The sequence below is a fragment of the Balaenoptera borealis genome (assembly GCF_965194805.1).
Source record: "Balaenoptera borealis genome assembly, chromosome: X".
NCBI lineage: Eukaryota > Metazoa > Chordata > Mammalia > Artiodactyla > Balaenopteridae > Balaenoptera > Balaenoptera borealis.
The window spans coordinates 26167675-26184626 of NC_138881.1; the positions used below are offsets into that span (position 1 = coordinate 26167675).

General features: G+C 38.0%; 1 protein-coding gene across 1 annotated transcript in view; it reads left to right on the forward strand.

Annotated features, from left to right (window-relative positions):
- The window catches only part of IL1RAPL1 (interleukin 1 receptor accessory protein like 1), a 660460-nt gene that overhangs the window by 297201 nt on the left and 346307 nt on the right, over positions 1-16952 (forward strand). The window lies entirely within an intron of this gene.

A 16952-nucleotide genomic window follows, 5' to 3' on the forward strand; every position in this document is an offset into this window, starting at 1 on the left:
TAATTTCCTACCTCCAGGTGGTATTAATATATTACCTTATAAAGTCTCTTAAATTAGAGGAGCTCAGTTCTTATGAGCATATCAAAATACCTACGTATATAAACTGAATTTTCTTAAAATTCCCTGAAAATAAGGAAATGGAACTACTGATCCTTTAAATGTATTGGATTAAAAAGTATATATTCTCCAAAAAACCAACACAGAAGCATTATAAGAATTCAAATTTATATAAGTTAGGTAAATAGTTGGCAAGAAAAAAGTTTAATCTTTAGTGTTTAATAAAAGCAGCTGTATCTTCTCTGATTTGTCATTGTTAAGTATCAAGTATCATACAAGCATACTTTTTTTTTCTATATGAGTATGTTTTTCCTAATGTATACAGGTCAACTGATCATATAAACCAGCATACTTCTAGTTATCATTTAACATTATGAAAAACATGCACTTATATTTAACCAAAGTAAACCATTATTCTGACAGGCTTTTTTTTTAAATTTCCACAATAATTAAGTTTAGGAATATGTCAGCTTGAACAGAATTTCCAAGATGTTCAGCTAACCCTTGGACAGATATTGTATTGAGTTAATTGATGGACGTCCATTGAATGCCTAGATCATTTCTATGTAAGATAGAATACTGAAGTATGGATTGTTAAGCATAACTTTAAGTGTATATACTTTTGCTCCTTACTTGTATGTGCTACAGAGAAGGTATATCTTTGGCTTTGTCACTGAACATGTTCTTTTCTGCCATGTTGAGAAATAAGGGAACTGTGCTGCTGTAAGAAACTGAACTGTATATATTCTGAGCTCTGCCAGTCCAACAATATGACAGACTGTTCACAATTATCCACCCTTTAGTTTTCTCTGTGAAATAGAAGTAACATTGCATAAAAGCTATCATTAATATATATGAATGAGACTCTATGAGGAGTTTCAAGATAATAAGGCATGTTTTAGTTGATTAAGGGGAAAAAAGAGAATGCTTCTGTCTTGAAGTGAAATGACTTTTGTTCCAGAATAAGAAACAACATGGTGAAGGGCAACACTTAGCATACAGTTAGATATGAAGAAGATTCACAGAAAGATAACCTGAAAAGGAGAACAAATTTTTGTTAGTATTTTGCCAAATAGGACTCAGTTTTGATAGGTTTATTCATGAGATTTTCAAAAAGAGCTGTGGCTCCTTTAGAATCAAATATTTTAGTGAGGCAAACCTAGAATTTGATTTCCTCTCTGTGAAAATGACAAAGTTTCCTTGGAGTATTCACATGCTCTTTATTATAATTATAATTTTATTGAGTTATAGTAGCTGTACAATATTATATATTATAGGTGTATGATATAGTGATTCACAATTTTTACAGGTTAAACTCAATTTATAGTTATTATAAACTATTGGCTATATTCCCTGTGTTGTACAGTATATCCTTATAGCTTACTTTATACATAACAGTTTGTACCTCTTACTCCCCTACCCCTATACTTCCCCTCCCCCTTTCCCTCTCCCCACTAGTGACCACTAGTTTGTTCTCTATATCTGTGAGTCTGTTTCTTTCTTATTATAATCACAGTTTCTTGTGATTTTTAGATTCCACATATAAGTGATAACCTGACAGTATTTTGTCTTCATCCGCTCTCTTTTTTTCTTAACATCTTTATGGGAGTATAATTGCTTTAAAATGTTGTATTAGTTGCTGCTTTATCACAAAGTGAATCAGCTATATGTATACATATATCCCCGTATCCCCTCCCTCTTGCGTCTCCCGCCCACCCTCCCTATCCCACCACTCTAGGTGGTCACAAAGCACCGAGCTGATCTCCCTAGGCGATGCAGCTGCTTCCCACCAGATATCTATTTTACATTTGCCTACCCATTTTATTTTATCTTTTTACTGTTTTTATTTTTTTAACATCTTTATTGGAGTATAATTGCTTTACAATGGTGTGTTACTTTCTGCTTTATAACAAAGTGAATCAGTTATACATATACATATATCCCCATATCTCTTCCCTCTTGCGTCTCCCTCCCTCCCACCCTCCCTATCCCACCCCTCTAGGTGGTCACAAAGCACAGAGCTGATCTCCCTGTGCTATGCGGTTGCTTCCCACTAGCTATCTATTTTACGTTTGGTAGTGTATATATGTCCATGCCACTCTCTCACTTTGTCACAGCTTACCCTTCCCCCTCCCCATATCCTCAAGTCCATTCTCTAGTAGGTCTGTGTCTTTATTCCCGTCTTGCCACTAGGTTCTTCATGACTTTTTTTTCCCTTAGATTCCATATATATGTGTTAGCATACTGTATTTGTTGTTCTCTTTCTGACTTACTTCACTCTGTATGACAGACTCTAGGTCCATCCACCTCACAACAAATAATTCAATTTCGTTTCTTTTTATGGCTGAGTAATATTCCATTGTATATATGTGCCACATCTTCTTTATCCATTCATCTGTCAATGGACACTTAGGTTGCTTCCATGTCCTGGCTATTGTAAATAGAGCTGCAATGAACGTTGTGGTACATGATTCTTTTTGAATTATGGTTTTCTCAGGGTGTATGCCCAGGAGTGGGATTCCTGGGTCGTATGATAGTTCTATTTTTAGTTTTTTAATTATATTATATATATATTCGTTATGTTGCAATGGTAAATGGGAGTGTTTCCTTAATTTCTCTTTCAGATTGTTCATCATTAGTGTATAGGAATGCAAGAGATTTCTGTGCATTAATTTTGTATCCTGCTACTTCACCAAATTCTTTGATTAGCTCTAGTAGTTTTCTGGCAGCATCTTTGGGATTCTCTATGTATAGTATCATGTCATTTGCAAACAGTGACAGCTTTGCTTCTTCTTTTCCAATTTGTATCCCTTTAATTTCTTTTTCTTCTCTGATTGCTGTGGCTAAAACTTCCAAAACAATGTTGAATAATAGTGATGAGAGCGGGCAACCTTGTCTTGTTCCTGATCTTAGTGGAGATGGTTTCAGTTTTTCACCATTGAGGACGATGTTGGCTGTGGGTTTGTCATATATGGCCTTTATTATGTTGAGGAAAGTTCCCTCTATGCCTACTTTCTGGAGGGTTTTTATCATAACTGGGTGTTGAATTTTGTCGAAAGCTTTTTCTGCATCTATTGAGATGATCATACGGTGTTTATTCTTCAATTTGTTAATATGGTGTATCACATTGATTGATTTGCGTATATTGAAGAATCTTTGCATTCCTGGGATAAACCCCACTTGATCATGGTATATGATCCTTTTAATGTGCTGTTGGATTCTGTTTGCTAGTATTTTGTTGAGGATTTTTGCATCTATGTTCATCAGTGATATTGGCCTGTAGCTTTCTTTCTTTGTGACATCTTTGTCTGGTTTTGGTATCAGGGTGATGGTGGCCTCGTAGAATGAGTTTGGGAGTGTTCCTCCCTCTGCTATATTTTGGAGGAGTTTGAGAAGGATAGGTGTTAGCTGTTCTCTAAATGTTTGATAGAATTTTCCTGTGAATTTTCTCTTGTAGACAGCATATATATGGGTCTTCTTTTTGTATCCATTCAGCCAGTCTATGTCTTTGGTTGGATCATTTAATCCATTTACATTTAAGGTAGTTATCGATATGTATGTTCCTATTACCATTTTCTTCATTGTTTTGGGTTTGTTATTGTAGGTCTTTTCCTTCTCTTGTGTTTCCTGCCTAGAGAAGTTCCTTTAGCATTTGTTGTAAAGCTGGGTTGGTGGTGCTGAATTCTCTTGGCTTTGCTTGTCTATAAAGGTTTTAATTTCTCCATCAAATCTGAATGAGACCCTTGCTGGGTAGAGTAATCTTGGTTGTAGGTTTTTCCCTTTCATCCCTTTAAATATGTCCTGCCACTCCCTCCCTTCTGGCTTGCAGAGTTTCTGCTGAAAGATCAGCTGTTAACCTTATGGGGATTCCCTTGTATGTTATTTGTTGTTTTTTGATTGCTGCTTTTAATATTTTTTCTTTGTATTTAATTTTTGACAGTTTGATTATTACGTGTCTTGGCGTGTTTCTCCTTGGATTTATCCTGTACGGGACTCTCTGCACTTCCTGGACTTGATTAACTATTTCCTTTCCCATATTAGGGAAGTTTTCAACTATAATCTCTTCAAATATTTTCTCAGTCCCTTTCTTTTTCTCTTCTTCTTCTGGGACCCCTATAATTCGAATGTTGGTGCATTTAATGTTGTCCCAGACGTCTCTGAGACCGTCCTCAATTCTTTTCATTCTTTTTTCTTTATTCTGCTCTGCAGTAGTTATTTCCATTATTTTATCTTCCAGGTCACTTATCCATTCTTCTGCCTCAGTTATTCTGCTATTGATTCTTTCTAGAGAATTTTTACTTTCATTTATTGTGTTGTTCATCATTGTTTGTTTGCTCTTTTGTTCTTCTAGGTCCTTGTTAAACGTTTCTTGTATTTTCTCCATTCTTTTTCCAAGATTTTGGATCATCTTTACTATCATTATTCTGAATTCTTTTTCAGGTAGACTGCCTATTTCCTCTTCATTTGTTTGGTCTGGTGGGTTTTACCTTGCTCCTTCATCTGCTGTGTGTTTCTCTGTCTTCTCATTTTGCTTAACTTACTGTGTTTGGGGTCTCCTTTTTGCAGGCTGCAGGTTCCCAATTCCCATTGTTTTTGGTGTCTGCCCCCAGTGGCTAAGGTTGGTTCAGTGGGTTGTGTAGGCTTCCTGGTGGAGGGGACTAGTGCCTGTGTTCTGGTTGATGAGGCTGGATCTTGTCTTTCTGGTGGGCTGGTTCACGTCTGGTGGTGTGTTTTTTGGGGTGTCTGTGACCTTATTATGATTTTAGGCAGCCTCTCTGCTAATGGACGGGGTTGTGTTCCTGTCTTGCTAGTTGTCTGGCATAGGATGTCCAGCACTGTAGCTTGCTGGTCGTTGAGTGGAGCTGGGTTTTGGCATTGAGATGGAGATCTCTGGGAAAGCTTTCACTGTTTGATATTATGTGGAGCTGGGAGGTCTCTTGTGGACCAGTGTCCTGAACTCAGCTCCCCCACCTCAGAGGCACAGGCCTGATGCCTGGCTGGAGCACCAAGACCCTGTCATCCACACAGCTCAGAATACAAGGGAGAAAAAAAGAAAGAATGAAAGAAAAAAAATAAAATAGAATAAAGTTATTAAAAAGATAATAATAATAAATTTAAAAAATTTTAAGTAATAAAAAAAGGAAGGAAAGAAGAGAGCAACCAAAACAACAACAAATCCACCAATGATAACAAGTGCTAAAATCTATACTTAAAGAAAAACAAAAATACAAAAAACGGACAGACAGAACCCTAGGACAAATGGTAAAAGCAAAGCTGTACAGACAGATTTACACAGAGAAGTATATACATACACACTGACAAAAAGAGAAAAAGGAAAAAATGTATATATATCATTGCTCCCAAAGTCCACCTCCTCAATTTGGGATGATTTGTTGTCTATTCAGGTATTCCACAGATGCAGCATATATCAAGTTGATTGTGGAGATTTAATCAGCTGCTCCTGAGGCTGCTGGGAGAGATTTCCCTTTCTCTTCTTTGTTCTCACAGCTCCTGGGGTTCAGCTTTGGATTTGGCCCTGCCTCTGCATGTAGGTCGCCTGAGGGCGTCTGTTCTTCGCTCAGACAGGACGGGGTTAAAGGAGCAGCTGCTTCGGGGGCTCTGGCTCACTCAGGCCAGGGGCAGGGGGAGGGGTATGGAATGCGGGGCGAGCCTGCGGCGGCAGAGGCCGGCGTGACATTGCAGCAGCCTGAGGCGTGCCGTGTGTTCTCCCGGGTAAGTTGTCCCTGGATCACGGGACCCTGGCAGGGGCGGGCTGCACAGGCTCCCGGGAGGGGCGGTGTGGAGAGTGAGCTGTGCTCGCACACAGGCTTCTCGGTGGCGGCAGCAGCGGCCTTAGCGTCTCATGCCCGTCCCTGGGGTCCGCGCTGATAGCCACGGCTGGCACCCGTCTCTGGAGCTCGTTTAGGCGGCGCTCTGAATCCCTCCCCTCGCGCACCAGGAAACAAAGAGGCAAGAAAAAGTCTCTTGTCTCTTCGGCAGCTGCAGACTTTTTCCCGGACTCCCTCCCGGCTAGCTGTGGCGCACTAACCCCTTCAGGCTGTGTTCACGCCGCCAACGCCAACCCCAGTCCTCTCCCTGCGACCGAAGCCGGAGCGTCAGCTCCCAGCCCCGCCCGCCCCGGCGGGTGAACAGACAAGCCTCTCGGGCTGGTGAGTGCTGGTCGGCGCCGAGCCTCTGTGCGGGAATCTCTCCGCTTTGCCCTCCGCACCCCTGTGGCTGCGCTCTCCTCCGTGGCTCCGAAGCTTCCCCCCTCCGCCACCCACAGTCTCCGCCCGCGAAGGGGCTTCCTAGTGTGTGGAAACCTTTCCTCCTTCATGGCTCCCTCCCACTGGTGCAGGTCCCGTCCTCTTCTTTTGTCTCTGTTGTTTCTTTTTTCTTTTGCCCTACCCAGGTACGTGGGGAGTTTCTTGCCTTTTGGGAGGTCTGAGGTCTTCTGCCAGCGTTCAGTAGGTGTTCTGTAGGAGTTGTTCCACATGTAGACGTATTTCTGATGTATTTGTGGGGAGGAAGGTGATCTCTACTTCTTACTCGTCTGCCATCTTGAAGCTGCTCCTGCCTTTGTCCACTGTTAATAAGAGGTTGTAAAAGTTTGCTCTTTACCTCAGAGGCTAATTTTCCCAAATAGCAAAGATTCCATATCTCACCAGAATGACATTCTACACTGTGTTTCTGACTTTGTCATGTCCTTGAGTATTCTCCTCAACATAAAAGAAACAACAAATGTTCTTCATTTCTGAAAGTGTTGAGGATTTCTTTTTTTAAATATTGCACTGTCACTTTGATTAATAGATAGCCAAGTCACAACCATTCATGTTCTCAAGCATACATGATCCCATCTGAAGTGCTCAGATCTGGCAAATTTTGATTTTTGCCTTCCCCAAATCAAATCCTTGCTGAGAAATGGAATAAAAAGTATGAAATTTTCACAGAAAGTTTCGCATCTAAATCTTTCTTTAAGATTTCCCTCAGGGCCCCTGGAGAAATCACAGAGATTTGTTCTTTTGCCTTATGGAAAAAGATGTTATGGAAATAACTATGTTTATTTGTTATGTTACTGTTGGTGAGCTTCAGAATTGTCACATCAAAAGAGTTGCTACTTAGTACTTTTAAAGGCTACTCTGAATTCACGTCATATAATCATCATTTGTGAATGAATGCCAAAGATTATTATGGTTTTTGATAATTTAGTACTATGGTTATAATCAAATTCAGGTATGATAGTTAATTAGTTATTTAAGAATGTTTATGAAATCTACTCTATATAATTAGTATGATTTTTAAGAAATTGGTATTTATAGAGATTTTATTTTGCCCAGAACTTTGGGAGTCAGGAATCCCAAATGAATATCCTGCATAGCCATCCTGCATCTGGGAGGCAAGCAACAAGTGAATAAGGCTGAAGATAGCAGACTGGACTTATATTTCTGTGTGTTAATAACTTCCTCTTATTTTTTAAAAGTAGTTGAATTGGAGTTTTCTTTTTCTTGTAATTTATAACCTTCTGACAGATATCTACCTATACTTGGATCATAGACTTTTATATGTTACAGCTTCACTCATTGTTATTGACTATTATTCACCAATAAATTTATTAAGAAGTTTGCTTGCCTAGCTTCCCTACACATAGGACTTTCAAACCAGGAAACCTTAAGATTAACATCAGGCTGTTAAAGGCAAGCAGATGACAGCGGGAGATGTGAAAGCTGACAGGCTATCTTTGAAGGAAGGAGAGGCTAAAAAGGCAGAGAGCTGGGATACATAGAATTTTATCAAAATACACAAAATAGATGCTCATAATGATGACTTTGACACATAAAGAGAAAAGTTAAATTATCCTTTTATTAAAGACTGAGAAGTATATATTTTGCAAAGACTTCCATCAAAAAATCTTAAAATGTATTAAATGTGTAATGTTGTTTGAAGGGAAAAGTTATGTAGAATGTTCATTGACAAGATATTTTTTATTTCCCACACGTAGCATGGAGAAAGGCATGGAAGAGACAGTTAAAAGTTTGTTAAATGAATGAATAGATGGATTTGGAGGACAGATGATATAAAATTATAATCTAATTCTATTTTGCACAGTTTCATAACTCATCTGACGTCGAAATGATCACCTCTAACTATCTTTCTCCTCTTAATTTTCCATGAAGTCTATCCCCCCAATTTGACTTTTCCTGAGTATTTAAGAAAAAACATTGCAAAAGAGTTTTTATGGTTTTCCACTATAAGTTATGCCCAGAAATGCATCAACAAAATTTTGAATTTCTTGTCAAATTTCATTCATGTTAGCACAATGGGATTTCAGGGACAAAATGAAAGGCTAACAATGAAATCCAAATGTTAAATCAGTTCATATCTGTGAATCATGGGGTGGGACGTGATGGACAGCAGTCCTCCTAATGGGTTGGCAATGAGGAAGTAAAGTGTCTATAGAATAATTTAGAAACAAACATTGACTAGAATTTGTTCTGCTTTTTTATTATCATCATGTACCAGCAATTCTAAACAATGTCTGTGATAAAATATTTCTTCCCCCCAAAATATTTTGTTGGTCTAATTTCTAAACAATTGATGTGGCTACTGCTGAGTTTAATATTTATGTACGCTTCAGATTAACACATTTTTATTACTTATCCTTCAATAAATGTTTAATTCTACTTAGCAGTTAACTCAAAGACCTCCCAGTTACATATTAGATCCCCAACATACAGTCTCAGCTACAATGCATTTATTTCTAGAGTAAATTTGTAATAGTTTAGAACCGTCTGAGCTGACTTTGGAAAAAGTTGCTATGTCCAGTCCAGTGGTACTGGATATTTCTTTATTTAAATAGGAGATTTGATTTAAACAGTGATGGGACAGTGATTGTAAAGATGAACAAATAGAACTTGAATTCCTTCAATTTTGACATTATATGTGACCCCTTAGAGTTTTTGTTTGTGTTTAAAATTTAAAACATTGAAGCAGAGTGTGAACTACACGGAGTAATATTTTTGTTTGGAAAGGGTACATCTTTGATACATGAAATATGTTACTGAATTTGAAAAATATCTTTATAATTGAAATTTTTTTCCCTTTTATTGTTTTGAAACTAAAGAACAAATTGAGAAAATGACTACTACTGATTATTACATGGATTTTACTGAGACTAACTTTATCAGATAGAAGAAGGAGATTGTAATATATGATCCACTTCAGCAGTCCAATACCCTCGTTACTCCCCTGGATCATACCTTCCATGTCACGTGCACAGTGTTATGGCATGAATTATACATAATTATCATGGAAGTAATGATAATTAAATACCCAATAAGCCAGTGCTACAATTTTCCAGTCTCTCTGGATCAGTTTGGGAGCCAACAAAGGGATCACAATGAGCCTTACAGTATATAGACAACCTTCCAATTATTCATGCCCTTGCAATTAATTTAAAACTGTAAGTCTCTCTGCTTGTTCATTTTCTATCTTGAAATGATTGTGTTTAAAATCAAATATGAATAAGCATTTACTTGGTGAAAGATGAAATGGGTATATCATGGATAGGTTAATGACATGGCATCAAATATGTCTTCCTTGAGGAAATTATTTCTCCAGATGATGTTAATGATATTAAACCTCTTGGAGGCACTTTTCATTCTGTATATAAACTGTATCCTGTCATCATACTTCTTGGCAACATTCATCACAGGAGTTCGTGTTTCTCCGTCATGGGACCCTTCTCTGGGCGTTAGTGATTGCACATTTTTTTCTGTTTTTCTGGCTTTTCTTCTCTTTCTCATTTGTTGTCTCATTCCATATGAGCCATACTCTTCTTTCCTTATGAGAGTTTGGCCTAGACTCCTTCCTCATCTCATTTTATACTCTTGTCATAGATAATCTCTTGCATGTTCTTGACTTTATTCATCATCTTTAAGTGAATAGCTTCAAAATCTGTATTTCCAGTTTCTCTATGAGCTTCTGTAGCTCCTTACAGCTGGAGATCGCTGCCTAACTATCTCAGAGATGCCTCAAACTCAACCTTTCTGTTTCAATTTTCTATTACTTCACAAATATAATAGCTAAAACAATGAATGTCTATAATATTTGAGAATTCTGTGCATAGACTGGGTAGTTTTTCTGCTCCACTTGGTGTGGGCTCTAGAGTCGTGCAGCTGCTTTCAGCTGGAGGCTAGACTGGGCTGAAAGGTCTAAGATGGCCCCACTTTCCACATGGTGTCTTTCCCTCTAAGACCCCTCCATGTGGCCTCTCTCTTCAACAGGATAGCCTAAACTTCCTAATAGCATGGCAGCTGGGTTCCAAGAAAGCAAAGGTGGGAGCTGCCAGGCCACTTAAAGGTTAGTCCCAGAAGTAGCCCAGATCAGGGAAACTTATTGCTTTAGTCAAAAGTAGGTACCTGTAAATATATTCTTATTAAGTTTTAGGGATAGAGTAGCTATTGACACCATCAAAGGAAGTTTCTAAAAACAGAAAGGAAGGAAGGAAGGAGGAAGAAGGAAGAAAGGTAGGAAGGATGGGAAATTATCATCAATCAACTTCTCAAAATAAAAGGGACAAATATTCAGCAGTAGGAGTGGAGTCATTGTTACGCTATGGTGTATTAGATTTCTTGGTATTTGAAGTGTGAGCTGCCTTTCAGCAATTCCCCTTATACCTATCAAAAAGGGCATATAGAAAAAGGAAATTACATATACATTATAATTATCAAAATAGCTTCTTCCTTGGACTACCAAGTTCAAAGTATTATTGCTTTTCCATAATTTATGCTGATAACCTTGGAATCATGGTTTGATTGGTCGAACCCTCTCCCTTCCATATCAGTTCAGCCATTTATCAAATCTTATGGAATCTCCCTTTGTGTGATTTCTCCCATCAAGTAATCCATTTTCATTTTCATCACCACCATCCTGCTCCATTTCCTTTCCACTTGGAATGTGAGGTATTATGGAAATCCCATACATGCCCACCCTGCATCCAATCTTGCCCTGGGTCAAGCTATTTTACACATTAAAGTAATTACACAGATTCTCTATTGCCTGCACAATACAGCCCAAACATTTTAGCGTGGCTTTTGAGTGTCTTCAAACTGTTCCAACTTTATTCCTAGCTCTCTCATATACAAACTCTCCCTAGTGGCCAATTGGATAGGTTTCCTCTGTGTAATTGGTCAAGCTGTTCCCCACCTGAATTGTTCTTCTCTCATATCAGTTTTCTCAAAATCTATCCCTTTTTGTGAGTTTTGGGTCACGTCCCATCTTATATCTTTCTGGGCTACCCCAGACCTCATGATCCTCTCATCAGTGTACCTCTTGAACTCAGAGCCAGTTGGCCTTCAGTGTAAATCAACTTACTATTTTTTAATGTTTCACATGTTTCAAATGACATAATAAAGTCTCCCTGGATAGATCAATATTTTGAGCCCTCAGTGGTTCATGGAGAAGAGATGTTCAACTTCTTTTCTTTTTTACTTTTGAGGACTAAGTAAATTACTAGTCTCAGATTATGTATCCACTTTATAAAGAGCCACTGTCTACCACTGAATTTACTGGAAATTAAAGGAAAAGCATAAGAATCTGATTTAAGAAAGATTCAGAGACAGAGCAGCTCTGGGGATCTAAGTACCAAGAACCTCCTAGGGTCCTCACGGTCTGACCACCAGGATGAATGAAATCCCACCATTTTTCATTTTTCTGTTGCATTCTGTTTGTAAGAGTTCAGTTTGAAGAAAAAGTCTGATTGCCAGAGCTTGAGCCACACATTCTCCTTGAAGTATGTGTCGAGGGTGGGTCTAAAGTGAACTTTTTGGCTTCGCATTAAGACTCTCTCCAGTGAGTAAGAGGTAATTCTCCAAAACAGACTTGGCGAGCTATTATCAGAAAAGAGGGGAGCAAAGGCTGGGCAGGCATCTCATTCCTCCTTTGTATCAAATCATATGATTTATCTGTATTTAATATATTCAGAGCCGACCCTGATAGAGCCTAACTTAGAAAGTAAGGAAGCTAAATGCCAGTGAGAAAACATACTGATTTCATTAGGATGATTGGTGGTATGGGCAGACAAACAATTTTAAAGATGTTTGGGACCTACTTTAAAATTTTTCATCATGGCCAGAATTGATTCCAAAAATACTGTATTTCCAGTAAACAATACATTGATTTGCATTTTCAAACATTTTTATAGCTGTTAAATTATTTTTGTCTTTTTAGAATATTTTACAATGTTTTAAAATGTTGGTCAGGCTACCTGAAATCTCTAAGAAAAGTTCTAGAAAGTCAAACCTCTTGAGTAATGTGTGAAAAACAGAAAAGGATCCAGTGCTTTCCAGCCAAAGGATAACTTTCCCTGATGTTGAAACCAAAACAAGATGTCATTATCTTACTTTCACCCTGATCCTATTTAATGTTTCAATAGAGCAGTGGCTGGGTAATACGTTTATTAAGTCATTGGACCCCTTTGATGACAGCCATAGTATTCTCTCCCCAAAACATACATTTGCACAAATACAATTTTGCACACATTTTTGGAGGATCCATGTGTCCCTGAAGCCCATCTATCAATGCTAGATTTAGAAGCTTTTGGGGGAAAAGAAGTGTGTTAAACCTGTAATGAAAGGGCACGATATTTAGTTCCATTCCTATGTTGTATGGTAGCAAATTTCACTAAAAAGGAACCAGCAGATCCCAGACTGACACTCCTCCATTCACCTCCCTTCTGTAGTATGTGTTAAAAAAGAAAGTCTCTAGTAACTTTCTGAAACTTGTTCCTAAGTTGATTGTGCACTTTACCAATAGAGATCCTTAATTATTACTGAAGAATTTCTTTTTGGTTAGGAAGTATGTAAGGACCTTAATACAGTTCTTTAAAAAATATTTGGTGACACTCAAACTAACACTTTCTCTCTACTTATTTCATAATTCTAATTTGAGTGATTCATTATTCATGCATGTATTTGCTGAGTACTTAGTACATGACAGAAACTGTGCTATGTGCTAAGAATGTGAAGATGAATGTGACACACTAGGTTCCTGCCCTCAGGGAATGCGTATTCATTATTTATAGGCTTTTAAATTCAACATATACCTCTGTTAATTTGACTATTTTAAACCTCTAGTTAACTGGCTTAAAATTTCTTTTACTCATTCCTTCTGAAGTGAATTTTTTAAATTAGCACTATCGAATAGAATTGTAATGCCAATCACAATATGTGATTTTAAATATAATAATTAGTTATATTAAAAGTAAAAAACAGGTGAAATTAATTTTAATAATATATTTTTCTAACCAAGTATTTCCAAAATATTGCCATTGCAACATGTGATCATCATAAAAATTTATTGATGAGCTATTTTACAGTCTTTTTTTGTTACTGTCTTTGAAATCCAGCCACATTTCAAGTGCTCAGTAGCTACAAGTAGCTGGCGACTACCCTTTTGGATAGAACAGGCCAAAATATTCGAATCCACGTACTTTCTCTTCCTCTGAGGACTTCAGTCTCTCAACATTTTTGTCTGCCTACCTATCTATTTTATTGAAGTATAGTTGATTTACAATATTATATTAGTTTCAGGTGTACAGCATAGTGATTCAGTATTTTTGCAGATTATACTCCATTATAAGTTATTACAAGATAATGGCTATAATTCCCTGTGCTATATACAATATATCCTTGTCGCTTATCTATTTTATACACAGTAGTCTGTGACTGTTAATCCCATACCCCTAGTTTGTCTGTCCCCTCTTCCCTCAGCATTTCTTATGCAAGGCTCTTTGGCTCCTTCTCACTTTCTGTCTTAATAATTCAGTACCTATTTGCTCCCTCCCCAAACTGCTTAATAGTGTTCTTATTTGCAGCAGAAAACAAAAGAAAAAGAAAAAAAGACTCTTACCATCAACTATCTGCCTAGGAGGGCAATGAAAAATCATAAATTTAACAACAACAACAAAGTTTGCTATAAATGATAGAGCTAAAAGGGGCAATGGACTTATTTGATCAGGGAAACTTTGGACATGGTAGGACATGACAGGAGAGATCGATTTTTAAAATACTATGTTACTATTGTTATCAAGCACTTATTTGTCATCTTTTAGGCTCAAAATTAGGGTCAAGGATCTTCTGAGAGACTGAACTCACCTGGAATAGTTACAGCAGCTAACAAACGCACACACACTGCCCATGGTCTACTTGCCTTATTTGCTCAAACTTCCAATTTTTAGGCAAACTGCCAGATTCTCAAGGTAATATCTGTGTCCCAGTTGAGACTCTGGTGTGCACAAACCTCTATTGCGACAGCTCCCTTCGGTGCTTCTGTGGCCCAATGAAGTGGAAATAATGATGAAAGATTTCAAGATTTTGAAAAGTAGTTTTGACTATTTAAAAAGTGGCTATTCTAAAATAATTTCTATTTTATAGTATTTAGAGCTTAAAGAACTGAATAAAACTCTGGAAACTATTTGACTCCCTTAAAATTCTTCTGCAGATTCTATATAGAAATACTTATTAATCGGCTGAGTTAGGGACGTTGCATCACATTTTCTTTCATTAGTAAAAAAAGTAAAACACAAAATAGACTCACCTTCTCCTTTTATTTACACATGAAGTTAATATTAGTCCAGACAACTAGGAAAGGAGCAAAAAAAAGTACGTTCTTTCCTTTGAAAGCTGCCTGAACAAATACCTGGTATTCCTCTGAGCAAACAGTAATGTCTGCACAGCAAAAAATGGTTACTGTAAGAAAAAAAAAAAAAAAGAATAGATCAGAACAGACTATGTTATTTAAGTCGATAGAAGTTTTTTTTTAGGAAACAAAGGAAATCTTTTCTCAAGAATATTCTGCATGATAACATCATTTGCAAAGTTCTCAGAATTCCAAAATACTTGTTGGAGTATGCACACACAGATGGACAGAAGAGTGCTCTGCGGAGTTAATCCCTACCTCCAAACATCTAAAGACTAAGATTTTATGGTATGGTTCATTTTTTTAGTGAATGGTAAAAATTTAAGTGTGTTTAAAGAAAGCACATATTATACAGCTCTTCTAAATGTATCTGCACAAGGGCAAAAATAGGAAAAGCAGTGTGGTTGTAAATCTAATTCTGCCAGAGGAAAAAAAGTATAGTGTGGCCTTGCTTGATATTATGACTTTTCCAAAGAGTTACTCTGTATGGTTTAACAGAACACCACTGCTACCAAAAATACGTGCTACTTACAAATCTTAGGAATTGGAAAGTCTTTCAATCCAACTTGAAGAAAAACAAATGAGTAAGCATAAATAGTATATACACAAAATGTTATGTACCATAGCATTTTAATCATACAAAAATAACATGAATCTAAATACTTTTGTTTCTCTCTCATAGTCAAAGCACTACTCAAGGATGGAAGTGTGGAGAGGGAGGTTCTGGGGGAGTCCTTGAAGTAGAGGTGTGGGGAGGGAACCTAGGAATTGTATCTGTGGAAAATGTATTCTTCCAGCATCCTATCTCTGCGCTTGGTCTTACTGCTAGATTGTGGGCAATGAGTGATGTGCTTTGAATAGATGGGTATTAAGGGGGCCCTCCAATGAGTGAGGCTCGTTGGAGTTTGCAGAGATCATTAAATGCTGGAGACCACACATTCAAATAGTTTCAGTAGGAACAGGAGACAGGGTCCCTACAAAAGTATCACTGTGGATGCTGGAGCAGCTGAGAGAACTCATCTTTGTGGGTGAGGCCACAGTGATCAGAGTGTCATCATTGCTCTGAGATGGAGACAGGTTGGAAGTAAATTTTCTGAGATAGTTCTTTTGGGAGTCCAGGAGATGGGCAAGAAGGGGAGTCTTCAGAATTTCTGGTTTATTTTTATACTCTTATAGCTATCAATGTTAGTGGTACAATGCGTCATGTTATGTTATGCTAATTCAGGGCCACTAGAGGCCCATCAGAGCCCTGATTTGGAGGGAACAAAATGAGTGGGCACAACTGGAAGATCCAGGAGGGATTCTTGAGGGAAGCCAGGCCAAGGGAGTGGATATACAGCAGGAAAATCCACTCCAGAACCCCTGAAAGGCGTGTTTGCCACTGGAAGCAATATTGGGGAACTCTGTTGAGGGTGGCAAAGTCCAAACCAGGTATTGTCCCTTATACTCGGACTGTTATAAGCACTTATTTTCTGATTTCCCTATCATCCATCTCTACCTTCTCAACTCTGTCCTCTAAGCTTACTCACTCATTGGATAACAATTTACGGATCACCTATATGTTAGGCACTATTCTATATTCTTCTAATATCAAAATGAGTAAAAATAAGTGCCTGTCCGCATAGAGCTTCCAGTCCAAGCAATCCCAGTGAAGTGGGAGAACTTCAGTAGGGTTTACAGGAGCAGGTAGCAGTGACTCCCTAGTGTCTGATTATCACTTTTAGTGATGCCAAGTTTGATAAGTGGGTTCAAGTGGTAACAACCTGATCCCTGCGTTGTCAAATTCCCCATCAGCCTCAAGATTCCTAGAATTTAAAGATCCTGGCTAATGATTTTGTCAGAAGACTTATCCGGAGTTTCCTTCCATTCATTTATAGAGCAAACATTTATTCACCTTTTTCTAAATACTAGGCACTATGCCGGTGCTAGAGACACAAAAAGAAATAAGCCAAGATGCATGTGGAAGAGACAGGTAAATGAATAACTTCAGTGAAATATGAAAATGTACAGGAGTAGATGCAGGGTCCTCTGGGAGCACAGAGGAAGCAAGGTCCCTAATGATGGCAATCTCTAGCAGTCAGTGGGGCAGTTCATCTAGGTCAGGAGCTGCTGGTTATCATGCATTAGCAAACAGCCAACATCCAGGGGAAACTCAACTATACAGCTTGAATTTCTGCATTTCAAAGCCAGCCACCAGA